Source organism: Chamaea fasciata, unplaced genomic scaffold (genome assembly GCF_029207755.1).
Source record: "Chamaea fasciata isolate MVZ Bird 193981 ecotype frontalis unplaced genomic scaffold, bChaFas1.0.hap1 SCAF_1, whole genome shotgun sequence".
NCBI lineage: Eukaryota > Metazoa > Chordata > Aves > Passeriformes > Sylviidae > Chamaea > Chamaea fasciata.
The window spans coordinates 57,453,810-57,472,806 of NW_027094086.1; the positions used below are offsets into that span (position 1 = coordinate 57,453,810).

The 18,997-nt window shown below is 36.3% G+C and overlaps 1 long non-coding RNA gene across 1 annotated transcript; it reads left to right on the forward strand.

Moving 5' to 3' along the window:
• Window positions 1–16,250: 16,250 nt before the first annotated feature.
• Window positions 16,251–17,755, forward strand: LOC136302224 (uncharacterized). Its single transcript, XR_010724020.1, has 2 exons — window positions 16,251–16,734; window positions 17,061–17,755. It is a non-coding gene; the product is annotated as an uncharacterized lncRNA (long non-coding RNA).
• The last annotated feature ends 1,242 nt before the right edge of the window (window positions 17,756–18,997 follow it).

The window sequence follows — 18,997 nt, forward strand, 5'->3', positions numbered from 1 at the left end:
AGTGGGTACTGGCTTTGAACTCTTAAAGCCCGGTATTAATTCCAAGTGATTTTTTTCTCTTCAACTTGAAAAGTATTTAGGTTGCAAGAACTTTGTACATTCAGTATTTCTTTTATTTCTTATGTCATAAAAGTATATTTTAAAAAAATGAATAAAAATGTTATTCACTACAAAAAACTATTCCTTGTTTCAGCAAAACACTAAAAGAACATAGACTGAAACATTAAATTTCATATGGAATATAGTGGTCAGTCTAATTTCCCATCTGAACTTCCCTGTCAGCATCCTAGTGATAGCAGCATCAATCAGCTGCTTGTCCGAATCTGTGTCTTTTTCCCTCCACACAGTGAAGGAGAAGTTGAAAGCATCCTACAACAAAGAAAGAAGGTTCAACAGGTGTACACTACTGCACGTAATTAATCCCAGCATTAGTTGCCTGGTAGTGTTCTGCAGAGAGGTAACCTGATGCAATTTATATCCTCAGCGTGCAAGTGAATGCTGTGTGGCATTCCCTGTGTCACCGCTGGGACATACCTGAACCAGCTTGGGTTCTCTCCTACACTTCTGTCACACAGTTTTCATAACACAGGAGGAGAAGCTGTTCAAAAGCCTGGGAGACTGTATGACTGGTACCTTTATTCTTCAATAACAACATAAAGTAAGTTGTAATAGAAACATTTTACTTTTTATAAAAGGTGGACTTGCTTAATAAATTTAGTCTTATTTTCTTTCTTGACTGTATCTAATATTTAAGGAATACGTTGCACAAGAAGTGTAGTATTGCAACAGAATTTTCCTGCCTATTCTTAGTGTGTCAGAATAAAGAGATGCAGAAAAACATTTACTTAATACATTTTAGGTGCATCATTCTAGGAATGCACTTATGAGCTAATAAGCATTCATGACACATTTCTATTCACAGATAGTTCCTTTTTTAATGCTGCTGAGTAATGTTAGACAGTAAAACTCTCCTTAAAATTACACTTTATACATAACGAATAAATAAAATGAGTGTCTTGTAATGGTAGCGTAGTTTTTATAGTTACAATAACTGCTTTATTCATTCATGGCTCTACCATTTATAACCTATGTAGCCACTGTAACTCAGTGAATATGGCTTCATCTATAGCTATCAATCTTTTCTGGGTTATTTTGTTCTTTTTTCTCATTTTATGAGATGTTACTCTAGCGAAGCTGTCGCTGAATTACAGGATGTGCCTTTTTTTCCTCCTGATATTCCATTTAAGATCTTTATTCTTTTTTAGACATGAAATTAGTCTATCACATGGTGAATGCTTATGGATAATTCAATAATATTTGTTGAGACACCCCTGTGATCCTTTTTTGCGATTTTTAACTTCATAAAACACCACTCTTTCCATTAGTCTTCCTTATTCAGCCAGATTTCTGTAGACTAAATAATCAACTGTGTAGATGAAAGTTAAATTTAAAATTCAAAATTTTTATAGGTTGAGAAATAATTCCTTAGAGAAAGTTAGAGAGTTTCTTGGATGAATTATTGTACTATCCATTGTCAAAATTATCCCACTGAGGACCCCTCCACGGAAAAAATTGCACCTACTAACTTTATGCATTAACAATGTTTTTATTTATATCATTACAAGTAGTACACATTGCTTTGTATTTTGCAACCAAATTGTTTTGAACACAATGTTATATATATATATATATATATATATATATATATATATATATACACACACAAACCCCCTGGAATCAAATACTGTGCTTTGGAATAGTGAAAGGTTATCAGATACTCGATATCTATCCTCTACTCAAGACCCTTTAAACTCCAAATCAGTGATACGGATGGGACCATAAATGAAGAAATAACAGATCTAGAGCATGGTTCTATTACAAACTCACCATATTCTGCTGTTAGTTTTCCTTTTCAGCAAGTGTAGAGAGAAAAAACCAGAAAATTCCACAGACTTGGGAAGTAATTCAATAATTTGTTCACAATTTGGTAAGAGATTTTCTATTTGAACAAAGAAAGAACAGAAAATACCTCTTCTTTTTGAAAGAAATAAGATGGCAGAGAGAATGACAGAGTTGTTTACCTTTAAAAATCTCATAAATTTGATAGGTAAGCATGACATTGTCATAAATGTGAATCATCTGCAGTTACCATAAAATGATAAGAGCTGAGGAAGATAACTTTATGCCTTGGGATATAAGTGATAACTCTTGAATCACAGGAGGAAACTTTCTTTCTTTCCTAGCTGCTATTCTGATGAAGTAGGTGCAATGTCATTGTAATTATAAATCACATTTTATCAGCTGCTGGACATCTGTAAGGACACCATTCCAAACATTTGCTATTTAGAAAGCTGACAAAAATAAATTTTTCAAGAGCCAGAATCATGGTGAAATCATGAAGAGTTAGTGCTGCCTAAAACATAAATATTGTTCTCGTCTTTCTTGCCTGGTATTCCAAGAAATGTCTTCTCCAGATTGAAATAATTAGTTTTTTAGATCTTTGCCTAGACCTCCGATCCAGGCTATTTTGTGTGAATACTTAAGGAACTGCCCCTAAAGATCTGCTAAAAGATATGCATAAAGCTTGGTATTTCCTCTGACATAGAAGGGGGTGTTGCGCAGAGCACTCACTGAATGTCAGTCATTCTATTTGCCTTCCTGTCAGGGTGCAGGGGGCTGCTCCACAATGGAAGCCAGGCTGTGGCTACAGCCCTGGCAGGGCTTTGCCCCATCAAACAGGGAACAGGCCAGGAACCCACCCAGAGTCAGGGTGGGAACAGCACTGGGCCTGGGGACCATCACACGAGGTGAGGAACGGTCAGGGCCAGGGTCACCCTGGGGCATGCAGCCATGAAGCCAGGACTGCTGGAGGCAGGGCTGCCAGCCACATGGATCACACTGTTTAAGCCCCTGGGCTCACAGGCTGGAAGCCACTATTGGGAAACCCCGACTGAAGCTGCTCAGGTTGATGGAGCCTTGTTTAAGTGCTCAGGGCCCTGAGATTTCATAGAATCATGGAGTATATTGAGTTGGAACAGATCCATCAGGATCATTGGGTCTAACTCCCAGCCCTGTGCAGGTCAGCCTGAGAGTCACACCATGTACCTCAGAACATTGTCCAAACACTTCTTGAGCTCTGCAGGTTTGGTGCTGGGACCACGTCCTTGGGGAGCCTGTTCCAGGGCCCAGCCACCCTCTGGGTGAATTTTTTTCCCTAATATCCAACCTAAACTTCCCCTGACTCAGCTTTGTGGTCAAATAAAACAAATACTGAGGTCATTTTTAGGATTTCCTTTGCTGATTTTCCTCGAAGCAGCATTGACATAATGCCTTTTATGGGGGGCAGAGATAAAGACATTTTAGACTGCATTACGGTGGTATTCAAATTAGTTTCTATTAAAATTTGTGAAAGGGAACCCAAAAAGGCCAATCTATGGTTTTAATCAGCTTAGGACTGCCGTGGACAAGTAGTGCCATGAAACTATAAGTTCTGTAGATAACATAGATATCCAAATGCAGGCACGTGCACACTTACACAATCACATACACACACACATTTAATTTATAAAAGTACAACTAAGGCCTTTTCTTCAAAAGTATAAGCTGGCAGGTTAGATACATACTTTTTCAGCTCTGTGGAATAGTAAGGAATGGACAATAGGACTATCTCTATTCTCTATTCACAAAAGATAATAGTTATCCATTGATAACTTTCATGAGACCAAAACATCTGCACCAACAAAACCCATTTTTATGTTCAAGTTCTCAAGGAAAATAAATAAAAATATTTCAGAGAACATAGTGCTTTTTCAATCTATTGCAGGTTAAAAGACAGCAGTCAGTTGTGCCTTAGTTAAATCTCTTAATTTGTTTCAATAATAAAACTGCATAGACAAGATTTTGTTGTTAGTTTTGTAATTGAGATATTCTCTTTTGCATTTTGACTGAGTGATTTCTCACTGTGCTTCATTTACAACTGCACAGCCTCTAGAGTCTGCAGAAATCAGATGTTCATGCTTCTGTTTCATCATGTAATTAACTTTTATTGTCAAAACCTGTCAAACTCTTGACTATCTTCTTGAACCAAAAATTACATTTGACACTTTTAAACCCAAATTAATCCTTTAAGTGATTTGTATTAATATGGCATAGGACCAAATCCCCAACAGGTTTAAGTAAGCATAAAGCTGTTGATTTCAGTGAAGAGATGATAATTTACATGAGCCAAGAATCCAACTGAGATAGCCTGGCAATGTTATTTTGAAAATATTTGACTGATTTGAAGAATGTAGACTCTTATGGGCTTTTTATTTTGAAACACACATGTTGCATACATTACCTTGCATACATGTAATAAAACATATTTAATAATAATACAAATGGTAATGTTTCTTTTTTTCACTGAATATTCTGAATACTTTAGACACAAATCAGATTTTTAATTCAGTTGCTTGTATTAAAGTGGAAATCTGTGGATCTTTAGGGTCCAGAAATTACCTATTCCTTAAGTGCAGCAACCCATGCTTATAAGGCCTGGTCCAACTCCTACTCGTCGATCTCAAAGTAATTGTTACAATGGAAAATCATAACTGTCCTTATTGAAGAGCTATTCATTGGGGATCTTTGTGATGGAAAAGCAAAACTTCTCTAGCCTGATGTACAGCTGTAATCATGTCTACCTGCTGTTTTTTTGTTACCATGTCCTTAAAATGTCTCTTCTATGTCCTAGAGAAAAGGAGCAGTAACTTTCTCTGCTTGTAGTGTGACATCTGGTGCACAAGAGAGTGTGGTAACAAAATGACCTTTAAATTCTTTTGCCTTCAGTAATAGGTTTTTTGGGGGGAAAGAATTCTGGACCATCTGTCAATAGCATTTCCTACCCATTTAATAGAATATACTTACTATGATCAAGCTGTTCTATTTCCCTTAAATTATTAGGTGGTAAAAAGAATTAATAAAAAAATAATGATGCATAGAAATTTCTTCTTTCTTTTTTTAATTTTTTTTTTTTTTATTCCCAGTGTTTCAGGACAATGGAGCATGAAATTTCAGTAATATCTCCTCATCTAAATTGGCTATCAACAATTCCAGGGTAGTCGCTACTTCTGAGTATTTCCAAGAGATTTGTGTAAGTCTGAGGCTGAAATCTCTCCACCACACTTGAGCATGAAGAAACAAATGTTTAAGCATTGATTCTGGATTACAAATAATGAATGTCAGCTATTATGGGCAGGGAGAAGAAAAAGTCAATTAGGAGAAGTCAAATGCAGAGGATCCCACACACAGAACAGATCCAGAAGGAAAGAGATACTTCAAAATGGTCTTTAATTTCCCTCCCCAGTCTCTTATGAAAACTTGTCTGTTGAAGGAATTATCTCGATTTGGGATTTCTGCTTATTTGTTACTCCTTGACAGGTACTTCCAATGGGTTTGAGAGTCTTAAAAAGATAGTGACAACACCTTTCCTTTGATGGAAAAGCAAACAATTATGGTCAGCACACTAAAACATTAAGAAGAGTTTTGCAGATGGCATGTACTGAGGTTTCTTTCTACAGCAGATGAACAACAGTACTGTGAAGCAAATGCTTCAAATAATTACTGGCCTTCAGAAGCATCACCATTATATATTTGTAATATGACAATTTATAATTATGTTGGGGGCAGGGGAAGTAAGGTTAGATCCTTCCAAAACTAAGATATTCACAAAATGTTGAGATGGTTTAAATGACACAATCCTTGCCTAGCAAATGCAAGCAGCTTTTTTGTACTAATTGATTTTTGGTATCATACATTAGAGTCTTTGTTGGAGAACTAAACGTTACAGACAGTAGTCCAAGCTTTTTGTTCCAGCAAGGTCATTATTAAAAATCAAACAGACACCTCTTCAAACTACATGGAATTATTTATAAGAGTGGGTTTTTTTTTTCATTTTTTAATCTGAAGATCTCTCCATAGTAGGTAATGACAGATTTGAAAGCTTGTTTACCATAGAAATAAATCTATTAATTAAGCACTAGACTGAGGCCCTGATCTTTTACAGGACATAGTATTTAGAATAGACAATGATCTTTTCTACAGAAAAGTATATAAATTCAAAAGAATCTTTTAAGCTTGATAATGTTTTGGGGTTTTTTCCAAGATTGATTTTTATTTTATACCTGAATAATTTGCGAATACTGAAATGAACTCTTCAGGTTGTGGTGGTTTCTTGTCACACTGAAACATGGCTTGCCAGCCACCATATAAGTAAACATCCAGAAAAATTTATATCTCCGAATAAATAAGCACTGAAAACATGTCATGTTTCACGCATCAACACTTAGCACACGTATTTTAGAGAAACTGCTTTCCTACAGCAACTAGTCTATTCATAGGCCTTCTAAATTTTTTTTGCTTCTGTATCTTCTATGTCTGCTTCTACACTTTTTCCATCCATACCACTGAAGGGTTAAGGTATTTTGTACCCTCCTCTTCCTCTGCATTTATCTCACACGAAGCAGCTGCGGTCGTTGCAGTCACCCTACAAGGGAAATGGCAGGCAGGCTCCTCCGAGATTGCATTAGCGCTCTGTGAGCAGCTGCTGGGGGAAGCACAGAGACACAGTGCACTCTATCTAGTTTTTCCCAGAGTCTCAGACTATTTTCTGTATGATGGCCTCTTTTCCAGCTGGTTTGAGAACTGGAAGGCACCAAGGCACCTCCAATAACTGTGCTTGTGGGGTGATAGACCTATTCATTGAACTATTAGCAGAAGCATTAATTTCTTTGACAGAGAGTTGGAAATTATAATAAATCTGACTGATGCTACATCTGATAGTGATTTATGAAGCCTCTCATTTTGAATATATTAACCTAAACTGCATTTGGTGAAATAATGAGGAGGAAATAAAACCATCTTTACTTAAAACAACATAAATACTTTATTGCAATCGTCCTTATTCTAGGCAAAAAGTAATTCAAAATACACACACACATGTGCGTATATAAAATTGCATCTCACACAAACTCATAAAAACTAGTTTGTCAGTTTTACTTTAAAAGAGAGAATAATTGTTCATAATAGTGCTAAATAAGTTGTTTTCATTCTGGAAAGTTAACTATTCAATATCTATGTTTGAAGCAGAATATCAACTACAGACTCCAGGGGGATGTTGTCTGCTTCTTTTCATCTTCAGCAGATGAATTTTGCCTATGGTGTTTGATTCATGACTCAAGAGAATATAAAATGCTGCTATAAAATAAAAGATATCTACAATGAAAATACAGTTACAGATTATTGCACAGAATTGTGATGCTCTTCAGAGGGTTTTATAAAACAGAATCTTCAAATTCCTTCTTTTTTTTCTGCAATGAAAAGCAAACTCATAAGATTTTTAGTTGACTTATATAAGAATCAATCATATTTGGAAAGTTTGTGCATGGGCTGTTTAGTCTTTTGTTCCTTAACTTTATGCTTCTGAGAGACACATCCTCAGATAGTTTTAAATATCTTAGCTGAAAGTGGAAAGGTTTAAGGCAGGATTACAAGATCAGAAAAACTGATCAGATTTCAAATTTAGATCTAATTTCTTGTGCCAATAAGGGCTAGCCAAAGATGCTTTAGAGGAAGCCTAAGTCTGTAGTAGACAGCATGAGATAGTCTGTCCCTGCCTTTAGTTTCAATCCAGTGCTAAGCAGGAGATTTAAGCCTGAAAATTAACAGGAGACAGGAGATTTAAATAAAAAAGTTTAGCAATCCCCACCAATTAGTGCTACATGTATTGCAATTAACTCTGTAGACAGTCCCCTATTATTTATCCGTATATCTATTCCATTTTCTTTGTTCTGTTCACTTTCTCTGGCAATGGATTCGGCATATTTTTGAAAAGTATTTTTTATCATTTTCCTCTTTGGTTTTCAGGTCTACCATGTGGTCCAATTGCTCTTGTATTATTACAAATGACAGCAAGCAAAGTCTGCCTTAAGCAGCTTCACACATTTTTTAATAATTCTGTTTTTTATGCACCTATTTCCTTGGGTAAGTGAACTTAATCTTTGTCTCCATTTTCATACAAGTGCTTTGTCAATTTCTGACTAATCTCTATTCACTCACCTGTGGTGTGGCAATGATTTTCTTAATACAGGACAATTGGTCCTCAAACCAGTATTAAAGGTGAAATCTCATTATCATTTAATTTAGTTTTACTGAAGCCATTTTCTTATTATTGACTACTGTTTATCACATGCTCAAACACTGAGGGGTTTTGCTGTTGTATTTTAGTCAGGCACTGCTTTTTTTTTATTTAGAGCAGATGGACACATTAATATTTAATACTTCAAATTGAGAAATATGAAGTGGTTTTGCTTTGTATGTTTTTTTCTCCTTTTGTTTTGAGATTTGAAGGTAGGCTGGAAAACACTGTTTTGTCTTAGCTGCAGAAGCCCTTCTGTCATCAGTCTTACTGAACAGTAACACCTCTGTCTCACAAGATGGGCTGAACACAAAGTATTGCAGGTCCTCCGTCTAGACACTTCATCCAACAAGAGGCTACATCCAAAAAAACATTGTCTGGTCAACATAAAGAACTGGAGATTTTGTAGCAAGCCCTATAACAAGCTTGGTTTTTTTTGCTTTTTTTTAAAAGATTTGAGTTCTTTATTTTTATTTAATGGCATTTCTTTAGCAAGAGAAAGACACTGTTGCCAGTTAGTGTGATGCAGATAATGTTACTTTGAATAATAATGATTTACACTTGGTCAAATTTACATTCCTTTTGAAAGACTTGGCAGTTATCCATAGTGTCCAAACACAGACATGATGAGAGAATAATTTCTCATGCAGTAAGAATACAATGAAGCCTCCAAAATCCTTTTGCAGTGAAGTTATCTCTATGAAACAGATGAGGAAAGAATTTTGTGACCCATCCTTGGAAAAATCCAGGAATCCAAACTCCCTTAAAATGCCTGATATCAAACAACATTTCTGATTTTTTTTTTCCTACAGAGTCTGACCAATATTTAATCACTTTGCTCAGTATAGGTAAGGTCAGCAGATACACCCCTAAAATGTTACACTTTAGGAGGATATGGTATTACACATGTCATAATAACCCAGGTTGCATCTCTGCCGAGAAAAGAGAAAGCACAAGGAAAACATCGAGCCGGGCTGTTTTCTTACTATCTTTAACATCCTCACCCCTGTCACTGTAGTTCTTCATCCTGTCTACCAGCTTGATAAAGCAGCAGCACCTACATGGTCTCCCTCACCTGTGCCATGCCAGAATCCCAATATCATTAAGGTCAAGACACAACATATGCTGTTGAATAAAACTGTTCCCTGACTTATTTAATTTGAGGAGTGGTAGGAGGAGAATTTGGGGTGGGGGTAAACGCAGTTTCTATGCACTCATATATGAGATTACTACAAAAGACTGAGGGGGAGATGTAAAGAGACCAGAATGTTGGGACTGAATCTGAAAAAAAACCCCAGAAAATAGATGTTTATACTTGTTACGAATGGATGTGTGAGTCTAGATAAGTCCTTGTCTGGAAGCAGGCAGTAGCTTTATTGAGGTGGCCAGCACCCCAAAACCCATTCTCATTTGCAAGTTCTTTAATAATGGCTGATTCAGTCTATTGCAGAATGAATTATTTTTTTCAATAGACAGAAAATTAACAGACTTAAGACTTAAACTAATACTACACAGGAATAAAGACAAAAGGAGAAACTACTAGTAGATACATACAAAACTAGGTTAAAAGTACCTGTTAATGTTACAGCTACTGAGGAAATAATATAACTTAGGATTCAATGTCTCTTACCCTCTTACTGTTGGTGGAGCACACATTGAGATTCTTTCCCTCAATCCCCAGGGAAGTGACCACTGAACCTGCATCCAGATTCCAGGGAGAGGTCTCTCACACTTTCAGTGTGTAGAAGGCTTCTGCCTCTGTGATAAATCCTGTGTCCTTTATACTTTATAAAACAGAGTCCCTTAGTTAGGAGTATTTCCATTATCTCGTCCCACATCAGCTCTCCAGAATAAGATGTTGATTCTTAGCTGAGGTCTGAGCCCTTTTGGTTCCAGAGATAACCCCTCGCTGGGCCTTTCTGCCTGGGTTATCTCTTCATGCACCGTCTGTGGTAGAGAGGAGGGGAGGTAGGCATCCTGCCACAAAATATTTGCATTTTTCCTTAAAATTAACAGCTCAAAGTAAAACTCCGGGGAAACATTAGATAGATAGATAGATAGATAGATAGATAGATAGATAGATAGATAGATAGATAGATAGATGTAGATGATATAGATATATCTATATCTACATAGATAAAAATATAGAGATTTGTACAAATTCACAGTTATTCATTATACAGCATCTTTGCTGAGGAAGTGTCTCTAGCAGGCTTGAACTCCACAGTTCATTCCACAGAGCTAATTTATAAATAGTTTAAATATGTCCGATAGTGTTTACAGGTAAGAAAGAGACAGACCTTAAAGCTTTTAAGGCAGGGAATGTTTTGTTTTCTGTTCCTGCATAGTTTGACAGATATATACCAAGCTGATATAATTTTAATTCTGTGAATAATGAAATAATAACTGTCTGGCAGATGTTTATTTTTTAAATAAATTGGATGAATTATATACCAATGGCATGAGTTATTGGCATAAAAAATACTTATTATTCTTGGGGTACACTTCATAATGAGAGTGAGAACAATTATTTTCCCTAAAGTGATATCTCTAAGTCAGGACTGAAAAAAAGAGTTGTAACTTAAGACAAGTGAATGACAAGGAGCTGTAAACCTCTATAATAAACAAGACAGTCTCTCAAGCCTAATCAATCACAATGTAACACATGATAACACAAGTAGCTATTATGACAAAAGAACATCTACGTGATAATTGACATTTCCAAGCCTATTAGATTGTTACTAAGAAAATTGTGATGTACATCTTGGAATCATAAACCTTCTATTTTTCCAAAGTGTTATTCAAAGATGCTTTTATTTAGACAGACATTATAAAACTGTCAGTCTCTATGCCGAAAATTAGCAAGCTAACAGCAAAACTCTACAAAAAACCTCTACACAGACTTAGTTAATGTCACACTGTCACTGAGCTAATAAATCATGCTACTTAAAATTCCTACCTCTGCAACTCAGCCATCATCTATAGGTTGGGGAGTTTATCTAATGTTCATTGTGGTAGTCAGTAGTATTTATAAAATTCAGTGATGTATTCTTACAATAAAAAGACTGTGTAGATAATAATCATATACATGTTCTTTGATCTACACAAACCCAAGGCAAATAAAAAACTAGTTCTAAAGCCACACCTCCATATTATTAGCAAGTAACTCTTTGCTGAATGTATAGCTATTAGTTGGAGCTCAAGAATTGCTAGACATATATCTCATGTCCGGCTGAAAACCTACTCAAAACTCATGAACTTTACTATAAATGTGTGCAAAAGATGCATGTCCAAACATTTGTGGGTTCTGTATCGATACTGCTCATTGAAGAGACTTCTAATAATGTCTGTCAAATTACAATTTTGTGCCACCATTATCTTTTATCAATGCTTTTTTTTAGAGATGGTAAGTGACAAGGTGCTTCACAGACCATAAGAAAATTTAAAAACCCTCTCAATTAAAAAACACTCAAGAGACACTGGTTTATACTAGGAAATTTTTAAGTCTTTTTTTTCCTTTAACAGAAATTTTTATTAGCTGTGGTTTTCAATATATTTTATAGAGAAAAAGATATTGCTTCAGTCAATGGTAGATGATCATCTTGCAGGTCAACACATGTTTGCATGTGTGATATTGAAGTGAGAACTTTGACTTTCATGGCTTCTCAGAAATGAGGACTGTTGGGAAAAGATTGAATGCAACTGGGAAAAGGAAAAACAAAACTAAAACAGAACCAAAAAAAAATCTTCACCAGCCAACCAAAAAAAAACCCCAAACAAATAGCAAAAACCCAAGCCATTCAGATCAATCTCAACAAGCTGGAAAAATTAGGTGAACCTTAGTGGAAACAAAAGTGAAGTCCTGCACCAGAGGTTGAATAATTCCATGTGGCAATACAGGCTGGGCTCCGTCTGCCTTAGCAGGAGTGTTTTGAGCACATGATCCCAGAAACTCTCTTCCAGTCTAAATTATTCTATAAACTTATACAACAATAACAGTTTTTAAAAAGTACAATTTGACAGAGGGGATGAGGGGAAGAGCCACTGTATGTAATTGGCATAATTTAAAAGAAATTGTACCAAATCTTATTTCTTCTTTTCTCCCTATAGGATTAAAATTATCTGTAAACAAACTCCCTGTCACTGGATTTTATTTAACTCATTGCTTATAGTTCTTACCTGTCTTCAGCAACTCTTCAGATTTAATTAATTGCCTTGTTCTTGTCATGAAATCAAATTAGGAGTGTTCGCAAAATAGTTTTTAATTACTCTAAATGATTTCTTCCTTTATTCTGAAATTCCAGTAGGTGGAGAGTTACCATTCCAATAGCTCCCAATAAAAAAATGTACAAGAGTAAAGTTTAAATCACTTATTTCTACTGTCCTAATTACCGGCTAACTGTTAGGATTTGATCCAAGCAGAACTCTATCTGGAGTCCAAGGAAAAGTCTTATAATTGAGACAACTTGTAGGATTGGATTAAATATGCTCAGGGAATGGGTGCTCACTGATTACTAGAGAGGGATCATAAATAACTAGCTAATGAACATCAAATTTCTATGCACGTAATCAAAATTGTAATCATGGCTTCTCCCATGTTTACACTAAGTTATGTAGTTCTAATCTTGTGGGCCTAAAGCAGTACAAAACCAAGGTAAGAGTATGCCCACGCATTGTGTAGACTCCTTCAGTGGAGTATTTATATTGCAAGCTATGAACCAACTGGAAGTACTAAGATTAAGCATTGAGCATTTGCAAGATTTTTTAGTTTTGTACCTCCGTGGGCCTCTTACAATGTAGAGGCAGCAGGCCCGACATGGAGGTGCCTGCATGGCCTTCCCTGGAATCCTGAACTTTCCCAGAGAGACATATGTGACGTCAGTGACAGCTTCCCTGTGTCATCAGGGCATCCCTCCCGGGTCACCAGCTGGGTGGTACACGGCTGCTGCCACCCACAATATCTGGTGTCTGGAAATGTGGCAGCCAAGCAGTGAAGGGTCATGAATTATGTGAAAGCACCTGCCTGTGTATGTGTGTACCTTGTTGGGCTAGAATCCGTTCGCACTCAACTGAAGCTTTACTCCTAAGTTTTAAAATTATAATTGCTATACAGTTTTTACTTTAAAAAGGGATAGCACAAGTCAGTATTGCACATGGCCATTCAAACACCATTTTCTGTGCAAATTGACCTTTTGGTCTCAGAGCTTTGATTACCCTGTGAAACGGAGGTATCGAGGGCAAGGAGCTTATCAGATGGCTTAATGAGCCCAGATAGCACTGTGCAGTTTGAGACTCAGAAGCAGTATAAATGCATTAGCTTGGCAGAATACCAGAGTGAAGATAGTGTCAGGCAGCTCCTCATACTGAGGTCTTTCAACCATTTCTACGCTGACTATTGAGGGCCATTACTGATAGACCATGCTTTGTATGTCTATAAGATCAGTTTTCTAACCTGCACTGCAAAGACACTTGAACAATATTAAAAAAAAAAAAAAGAAAAGAAAAACAAAGAAAAAAAAAAAGAAAAGAAAAAAAACAAAAAAAAACCAAAAAAAAACAAAAAAAAACACAAAAAAACCAAAAAAAAAAACCAAAAAAAAAAAAAAAACACAAAACAAAACAAAAAAAAAAAAAAAAAAAACCAAAATACCATATTCACATACCTTTTTTTTTTTTTTTTTAATTTTGGGGAGCATTTCTCTCTTCCAAATGGTCACATTTTCAGACATGAAATTACACATAATTGGTTCCCTCACTTGTTTTAGTATTTCCCATTGCTAATAAATATTGCTGAGCAAGATAGGTTTCCGCCAAATTCTAGCACTGGACAGCAAATTTCTCTGTGGAAAGCCACTACAAATGACTTCAGGTAGATGATTAAGATGAAGGCATTATAAGAAATTCAGCTTAGACCCAGGGCAAATCTGAAGGACTTCATAAAGTATGGCTGGCCTGGTTTCTTGTGATTACAGATTTATTGCTTTTTCGCCAGACTACACTTAGTTTTGTTTGTTCATGGAAATGCGTCCTCTTATTTGTATATGAGATTTTATTTCAGTGGTTTAGTAGCCACACCACTAGCCAATATGAAATCCAGGTCCACATGAGGACTTGGTGATAAAAATTATTCAAGTAGTGAGTCCATTCACACCTTTGGTGAATGTCATGGGTTTTGTAAAGAGCATATTATTCCATTCCATCTGGGTGGAGCAGAATTGCTTATCTTTGCCCAAATGGGTCAGTGTCACTTATCAGATGGTGGAGTGCTACTTATCTCTCTTCATTGTTTCACTGCATCCATGGGAATGTCTTCTGCTAATAGACCATTAAGAGCTCATCAATGACATTACACATTACACTGCACTATTTTAAGCTGCTCCACACAGGGAGGGGGAGCCAAACCATCTTCACCTAGATAAAAAGGAGCCACAGTCCCACTAGGTATCCAGTTTTTCCACCGGATCCCTGGAGGAAGACCGGACCCATCTCACCATTACTGGACCATTTTTTTTTTTTTCAACAGGACCATCACTACTCCAACAGAACCACATCTGCCACTCCAGGGGGGCTTACTTTGGAGTGCTTCCAACACCCTGACCAACAGGGTGTCAGGTTGTATTTCTGACTCTGTCAGGGTTTTCTAGGATTTCTTGTTTGTTTATTTGTCTGCTTATTCTTCTGTACTACAACATCTGTATTTTTATATCCCTAGTAAAGAACTGCTATAGCTATTCCCAAAATCTTTGCCTGACAGCCTTTTAATTGCAAATTTATGATAATCTGGAAAAGGGGGGGAGAGGCTTACATTTTAAGGGAGACTCCAAGCCTCCCTGGCAGATACCTGTCTATCTAAACCAAGACAGTGAATAATGGTTAGATATCAAAACTCAATGCACTCATATGCTGTGGTTATGGATATTGTGAAAAATACCCAAATAGAGTAAGAGAAAAAGAACATATGAAAAAAAAGTACTTGAAGTATTTGCATACACCTGACAAAGAACAGAATTTAATGGCTATTTCCCTTTTAGAAATACAGAGGTTTTTCCTATAACAGTTTCTGAACTCATGTCGGTCTTGTATATTGACAGTATTTTTTGTTGTTACATTCAGATTTTGTGCATCTATGAGCACAGGAAAAGAAAGATATTTCATCCTACACAAGTGGAGAATATGACTATTGCAACTGACCCAATTTGTTAGTGAAAACAGATGCTATCTGTGCTGTATTCTCTATTCTCTAGGGTTAGCAATGTCAGAAGGGTGCGAATATGTGGGAGGGGGAGATATTTATGGTAATACAAAAAATAATTTCAAAGAATAAAATAATAGCAGTAATAATAGGTAATACAAAACATAATTTCAATGAGTAAAAATAATAGCAGTAATAATAACAAAAATAGTAACAGTAATAATAGAAATTTAGTCTGGTGTCAGTGAAAATGTCTTGGTGTAGAATATTCACCTACAGTTAGTTTCAGAAACCATATTTTCTGGCACATTTTAAAAACAGATAAGAGAAGGAAAGACATTGGTAAATACAAGATAGCAAATATTCAGTAAATACTACTTTGGGAAAAAAGTTCTTTGTAGGAAAAAATCATTAGATCCTTTTCAACACTGAATTTCACTTTTCTAAAAACGAAGATCTATCAGGATTTTTTCTGCAAATCCTGAAAGCAAGAGGCTACAAGAAATTAACATTGTTCAGATGTATTTTTTTCACACATGCTTTCCAGGCTGATGTAAGAAACTGTGGGAGACGGGCTGGAACGTGACAGTTCCAGTGTAACTGTCAGGATCTAACCAAAAACCACAGAAGAAAACACTAATGGCTGTGAACCACATTCCTCAGAACAGCTTCAACCAGTCTGCACTAATAACAGAGCAGCTACCCTCCGTGATGACACTGTGCTTAATTTATAGTGCATCTACCACATGTAATAGGTTACTGCTATCACCTGCAATAGTGAAATCAAAACATCTAGGCTGACACAGACCGATTTGTATCCCCACCTCCCCACTTTATAAATAGCAGCCAAAAGAGCTATAAGCAGCTGTCAGCATGAATCTTATTCATCTGTCCAACAGCTAGCACTTTTCATGGCACTGAATATCTAAATGGGCAGGTTCTGCTCCTATGAAGCATTTAAAAGAATTTAAAGAGGTTGTCATTCTGACACTTTAGATCAGAACATACCTGTTATTTATACTGTGTACATTAGTGCTTGTGTGTTTTTTAGCTGTATATAAACACAGACAGACTTTTTACCTCACTCAGCTTTTCCTGAGTTTCTGTAAAGTGAATAGATTATTAACGTCTCCCTGGGAGACTTTGTGGGCCAGCTTCCCTCCACAGGAAAAAAAAAATAATTATGACCAACTTACAAAGAAAATTGAGATTGAAGGAATAATATCTATGGACCATAAGCTAATGCCTTCTAACATCACCTGACTCAGTACTTAGTTTGAAAGAGGTGGGACAGAGGTGTTGTAACCTTATTTTAGTTATTCAAATTTTAAAGAAATGAAGAGTGGGAAGACCAAGGTCTCCAATAATCAAGGTACTAATTCTGTTTCTGCTGAAGTCAATGTGACTAGAAGTAAAAGGATAGAAGAGTGTGGGGATTCATCTATAATGTGTAAAATAGTGAATTTACATTTTGAAGTTTATTTATTTATTTTCTATGGTATAATTAATATAATCAGGAGTCCCAACGTATCCAATACCTGATATGTAGTTAAGGATATTGCATTAACAATAGACAGTGGATATTTCAACAAATGGATTGCCACAATCTTTTCTGCTGTGTGAGGAAGTCAGTGGACAACTCCTTCCTTCTTTCCTCCAACTGTGCTGGCTGTGACCAATGATTCCATTGTCTTTCAGGTGTTTTTCAGTGCCCTGAAGAATAATATTCTCTATAAATTTACCAGGCACTGAAGTGAGACTTTAGTGACAGGCCTGTGTCTTCTAGGGTTTTCCTTCTTCTTCTTGAAAATCAGGATAACATTGTCCAGCTTCCAGTCAACTGGGACCTTTTGCTCTTCAGCTGCAAGACTACTGAAAAATCATCGAAAGAGGATTTGTGGTGACATCATCCATCGTTTTGAGGATCCTTGGACGAATACCATCAGAGCCCACAAATTTTTAAGGACCCAGCTGTGGAAGACAGAGGCAAAAAATGAGTTAAATACCTCTGCTTTGTCCATGTCCCTGTTTTTGTGATGACCATCCTCATCCTATAATGGATTAAATGTTATTTTACACTGCTTATTGCCATTGTATTTGAAAAAAAACCCTCTTTATTGTTCCCCACAGTTCAGCAGCCTCAACTCGACTTTTGGCCACATGAATTTTTTTCCAGAAGTGTCAAGCAGCATCTTTGTATTCTTTCCATATAACCAGACTTTGCTTCCACTAATTGATTCACATGGAATGTGTACTGTTACTGGAATTCTTGGATAGCTGCAACAAAAGTAAAATCACAATATTTGCCTGTCACCACAGCCAGAAAGCAGCATCATTACCCTTCAGTACTTACAATATTATCAGTGCAGTTCTCTTTTTATGTCTGTATATGCATAGCTAAATTACTTTGTGTTTTTTCTTGCTCTGAAACATGAAATGTAGGATGCTGTTTCATATGGTACAAGAACTTAATTGGCAGGTATGGAATTGGATTAGCTTTTCAGTAAATTTAACTGAAATTTTCCTCCGTAGTGGTGCTAACATTGCAAAGGGAATTTTAAGATAAGCTGCAGTCAGCCATGGTTTGTCTGGTTATAGAACTACACTGATATGAATGTGTCAGGGATCAAGAATTAAATGCTAGACTCTAAGCAGCTGCATGTCACAGGAACTCAGTTTAGATGTAGGATCTAAGAAGAATCTTGTTCCCTTTGATAACATGAAGAAAGGATTGATGATTAGATGTCTCAAGCCTTCCCTTGCAGGTGTTATTGTAGTGTAAAAATTAAGGTTATCTTCAAATAAGCATTTAAACATTTTTAAAGTGTTATTAGTTATCCTTTGAACACAATGCAGTTAATCATTTGCTTAAAGGTAGACATATGCCTTAAATGCCTTGAAAAAATGGGAAACTAATTAAATTGATTCAAAGTTTATTAGTTAAATAAATTGAACAGAATCACTCAAAAAATCATTGATGATAGTAACAGGATGACTGGCTGACTCTGTCCTTGTCCACCAAATAAGACTCAGGCAGAAAGTTATGTGCTGTGGATAGGGGTAAGACAAAGATGCCTACACTTTCAGTCATGAAAGTGAACTCATCACCCACTCCCACAGTATTTTTTCCCCTTTTCTCTATGAGTCTCCATATGGCAGACTGATTATTTGGATACAGAGAAGCTCCAAAGACTTTCTACTGCTCTTGACAGTAGATGAGAGATCAGTAAACTGCATATCATGCATGAAATCCAGAAGCAGAGGAGAGATCTTTGTGCCTTTCACTTGTTACTGTATGCAAATTTTCATCGTAGAGGAGAAACTGTAGGGGCACATGTAGGATATAGGTGTCAAAATAATACGACTCATGTTCAAGGCACAGGAATTGACAATTTTGGGGAGAGATGCTATAATCTGAAAGTGGGTGTGATGAAACAATCAGATGATGACATACAAAGAAGCAAGATGACTTAAGAATAGTTTTCTGCAGGGATGCTGAACCAGCAGCTTCTGGAAGGATTTTCAGGTAGGATAAAAATGTGAGTGTGATGTAAATTTAAAAAGAACATCAGAAACACCAAAAAAATTGTGAAATGTTGCTCTTACTATTCCAGATGACTACTGTGTTGGGTTTG